The following is a 5,263-nucleotide window of genomic DNA, read 5'->3' on the forward strand; positions in this document are numbered from 1 at the left end:
AATGGTAGAGTGAAGGATGAATGCACATGCAGCTTTGTTAGATATTGCCAAATTTCCCTCTCTGGTTTCAAAATGAAAATACCAATAAAAGCCTTTAATTTTTAAACACAATTATCAGTACTGTCTATAGGCCTAAAACTTTAATTTTAGTCTTATACTTAACAAAAAAATACAATGTATAAAATATAAAGTGAAATATGTTGAATTAATGTATTAGCATATTCAATAAATAAATATGAACTAGCATATTTAGTATAAACATTGATAAAGCATGAATCATTCTGAAGCTACTAATAATTTCTTTTTCTTACATCACTTTCTGCCAGGAGTAAGATTATCTAACTCTTCCTGACTTTTGACATCACTGGAAGCATTACATTGAGCTTCTAAATTTTCTATGCAGAAACTTTTCATTCCTAGAATCTTGAAATGCAGTGTTCTTGTACAAAACTCTTGTCATGCAAACAAGGGCAAATGACCCCACAAGACCCATGCCAAAGCTGCTGGAGTAGGGATTACTGGGGAAAATTCACAGAGTCGGGGTCAGATGGTTAATCTGTTGTCCATCACCATTTGGGTCAGTGTGAAGAGATACAGTAGGTTCAGACATGAGACTTAGAGATTTCCATCCTTGAGCCCTGGAGCCTTTAAGTTTCATGATCACACAACATGGGTTTCTCCTCACATGTACTCAGGGGCTAGGATCAGAAGTGAAATGAACCTTGCTTCAGTTCCATTGTGGTGCCTCTGCTTTCTGGATTGGGGCAGGCTTGGGGGACAGTTACCCCTCCCCTGATGCAGCAGAGGCCTGGGATCTAAGCTGGATGGTTAAAGTCATATGGCGTAACAAATAAACAACAGTATTAGGCACACCTGTGTTCACAACTGGGAAAATACCAGCCCTTCCTTTGATATGCCGAGGGACTGATGTTCAAGTTTTGACAAACTATCTCAATCACTGGGCTATAGCTTGTTGCCATGGAGCGTTAAAGGAGGTCAGTCCCATCTCTGGGAGGTCAACCTGCAATGGATGAGTCTTAAGACAAAGTCTTGCTGTTCACTCTTAATTTTACATCTTTAAAACAAATTAACAAAACTATGGTTCTGAAAAATTAAGTGACATACATACTTACAGTTGGAGAAAAGCTTCAACAGGATTCAGTTTTCCTTGTATTTAGAAAAGCATGTTTGTTTTTGTTTTTTGCAGTGCCTCTTCTGTTAATACTAGAAGGCTTTAAGATAAGGATGTTTCTTTTTTATTTATTTTTTATTTTTTAAGGCTAGTCAACTGGGAAATATACAGAATATAAATACAAATAAAACACAAAATAAAAATACTTTTTTTTCAATTAGGAAAATACATTAAACTATTATCTGCCACAAATGATTCACTGAGCATTTACTAGCAACCTAGCTGGTAACTAATTGGGCTTTGAGGAACAGGCCAAAAAGCCATTATATTGTGATGAGAAAATATTCCGAAAACAGATCTTACTCTGCTAATGTTACCTGTTGAGTGGGGATTGCCTCTAAATTTTGTAGAAAATTTTGAATACCATTTATGTCTATGTTGAGAGCCTCTTTCCAAAATGACTGCTTTATATTACATTATTTTCACAAAAATGCATTTTTGAATCTCATTATTTTCATTTAAAAAGTCTCATATTGATTAAGGTATTATTAGTTGAAATATTTGTAGCAGTTACATTACCTTTATAGTTTGCCCTGAGTAAACACTAGCTGTACACCCTGGATTATGATTTTCTCTTTTTTCCTTTTTCTTTTTTTTTGGGGGTTGGGGGAGATTGAGTTCTACTCTTGTTGCCCAGGCTGGAGTGCAATGGTGCCATCTCAGCTCACTGCCACCTCCACCTCCCGGGTTTAAGCGATTCTCCTGCCTCAGTCTCCTCCCAAGTAGCTGGGATTACAGGCACCCACCACGACGCCCGGCTAATTTTTGTATTTTTAGTAGAGATGAGGATTCACCACGTTGATCAGGCTGGTTTTGAACTCCTGACCTCAGGTAATCTGCCCTTCTTGGACTCCCAAAGTGCTGGGATTACAGGTGTGAGCCACTGTGCCCAGCCTGGATTATGAATTTCTGATGAAAGAAAATGACTATTCTTAAAGCATAATTTAAAACCAACACATGTATTTAGACAGCCCCTTTTATACTACAATATTTAAAATTATATTACAGACATCAAAACATCCCAATCAAAACCAAACTAATATAAAACTCTAGTATTTATCATATTGGGCTATAATTACTTATGTTTTTATTATTTTCTTGCTTGTATGTATTTTAATGCTATAAAATGGCACTGAGTTATTAATCTATTTTACCAGAATATAGCACAGTCCTGGATGATAATAACATTGTTTATTAATCACTCATTATGTGACAAGCAGTATTTTAAATAACATACTACCTAAACAGCTCAAAATATTACTAAAACTAATTAGTTTAATGAGATGACTGGATATAAAATAGGTTTAAAAATTTCTTTTTTAAAAATAACAATAACCCTTTAATCATTAAAAATTTATTTCATAACTTTTACATTTTTAGGAATAAGTTTTATTAAAAAGGAAAAAAATGTACATGGGGAAACATTAAAATATTATCAAATGTTTTCTAAGAACATAAAGTATACTCTGAGTAAATGGAGGAACTTATCGCATTCTTAGATAGTATGAGTTAATCTAAGTTCTAATCAGAATCCCCCTCTCCTCACTATTCTTAACAAAAAAGTGATAAATTCACCCTCTTCCACATCACTCTTTCCAGAGAGAAACCAAGTTAGAGGACAGTGGGAGGGTTTTCAAAGCAGAAGACAAAAAGGAGTATATTAAAAAAAATTCTCAGCTGTTTATAAAAGCATCTTCTATCTTTAAAATTTCTGTATCTGCTTTATTGGAATTAATAAATATCAGTCAACAATTTAAAGGGAATTTGCATTTGGAACATAGTTACGGATTTTCCTAATGTAAAATTTATATTGTTTGCTTATTGAAAAAGTTATTTTTAATATTCTGTACCCTTAGGTATCTTGTCTCCTATTTAGTCAATACCTGATTGAGAACAGAATTGATCATAAAGACATCTGCATTCATGTGGTAAATACTGAATGATCGCCTACCATATGTACACCACAGTGTGCATGCACTGCAAGCCATAGGAATAAATAGTCACAGGTTTCTCCTGGGGTAACTTAATATTTAATAGAGAAAGCAGGTTTTCACAAAAGAAACCAAAACAAATCCTGTGTGATCCAAGAGGAAGGAGTAATTTCACATGAAACACTGGACTGAAATTAAAATTAAATACGATTCTGACCAGATTGAGTAAGAAAAACTAAGATAAACAAAAGCAAGGAAGTATGAAAATAAATAGGCTGAGACACAATCAAATGTCAGAAATCAATGAATTATGGGAGTATGAATGTAGAAGGAAACACAGATTAATAGTTAATATGTGACCAAATGAAGGAGGAACTTGAGTTAGCAATGATATCATAATGTTCACTGAAAATGTTCATTTTGGAAAAGATTCAGCAAAAATCTATAAAATCATATGTTTGTGGGTATTTGGAGTATTTCTGAAGACATTTTACTTTAGACTTTGGTTAAAAAGCTATATATCAGAATCGTCATCATTAACATTTTGAAAAATTAAATAACTATACAGTATCTAATAATTTACTATTATTATTATAGAATGAAGGTAAGCTTAGTGATACAAATTCAATTATATAAGATAAAACATACATTACTAAAACAACTGTTCAGTTTAGTGGCAGAGAAAGTGTTTTGAGTGTAACTCTTAATTAGCAATTAAATTTTAAAGATTCTAGTATAGAGGATTTTTTTTTAACCAGTCACTAGAGTTAGATAAATTTTAAGAATGCCTTAACAGCAAAGATTTTCCTAATACCCGAAAGCATTTATAAAGGTTATTTTTTAGTCACTTCTGTTAAGGACCAGATCAGATCTTCCACCCACAAAGCTAACTCTAATCTTAAAATTCTAAAGAAAACTCTGTATTTAAAACCTTTCAAATGCCACCTCAATAATGGAGTGCTTCATACGAGAAACACTCAAGTGGAATATTCTGTTTGCTCTTCTCCCACATTGTCACTGTACCTCAGTGCTCTTGCAATTACAAAAATAAATATTCCTTTTCTCCCCTAAAATAGGCTTAAATATTTTAAAACATAGTTTATGAGACTCTTGAATTATTAAGATTAGGATGAAGAAACGCTAATCTTGTGGAAAAATCAATTTCCAAAGAAATTCCTGGGGAGCTATATATACAATGAATATATTCTATAATAGGCAATTTATCTTCTAGACACAGTTTAATTTTGATTTATTCTTGTAATTTGTTTCAAGTCTGGGTAAGGGTATATTGTCCTTTTACTATATTGCTGATATATTTATTAAATGTTTGTTTAAAATTTTTCCATCTATGCTCATGATAGCAATAGATCTCTCTCTATTTTTTCTGTTGAAATGTCTTTAGTTTTAGTACTAAGATAATATTCATCTCAAAGACTGAATTAAGAAGGATTTTCTCTCATGTAATTTTCTGAAAGAAACTGTAAAATTGCTATTAATTATTCTTCTAAGTATTTGGCAGAATTATGTGGTGAAACCATTTGGAGGCCTAGAAATTTCCTTTTTGGAAGCTTTAGGATTATTAATTCCATTTCGTTTATGGTTATAGGATGATTCAGATAATCTGTTTAATTCTGGAGGCATTAGTAGCTCATGCTATTTCACCATCTGTCTAGCCAGATCTACTTTCTGGTTTTCAATAAACTTTCCACTTTTAAAAAAAGTTTTAGTATATGTTTTCTCATCTATAAAATGGGCTTACTTTACCCTGTTGTTACTAACCTAATATTGATTATTCCACTTGTTTGTTTTCTTGGAAGGCTATATTTGTATATTTGGTTAAATTATGTCCTCTTTTTGTTGGCTTTAAAAAAATCAACTAAACCAGTAGGGAGATCAAAATATCAAAAAGGAGAAAGCAAGTAACAGTAGAACTGATTCATTTTTTGTTAAAATTTAACGTTATAGACAACTATTTTGAAAATGTTGCTCTGTTTTATCATTTATCTCAGATGAATCTAGCTGGAGTTAATTATGAATGGTATAAAATATTGCATAAGAATCATATCATATGGTTGCTTAGAAAAGTTCTTTGTTCGAAAGGCTGATTACTTTTTTTTAAAGAAAGGTCATTAAGACAAAC

This window comes from Symphalangus syndactylus, chromosome 23, assembly GCF_028878055.3.
Source record: "Symphalangus syndactylus isolate Jambi chromosome 23, NHGRI_mSymSyn1-v2.1_pri, whole genome shotgun sequence".
Lineage (NCBI taxonomy): Eukaryota > Metazoa > Chordata > Mammalia > Primates > Hylobatidae > Symphalangus > Symphalangus syndactylus.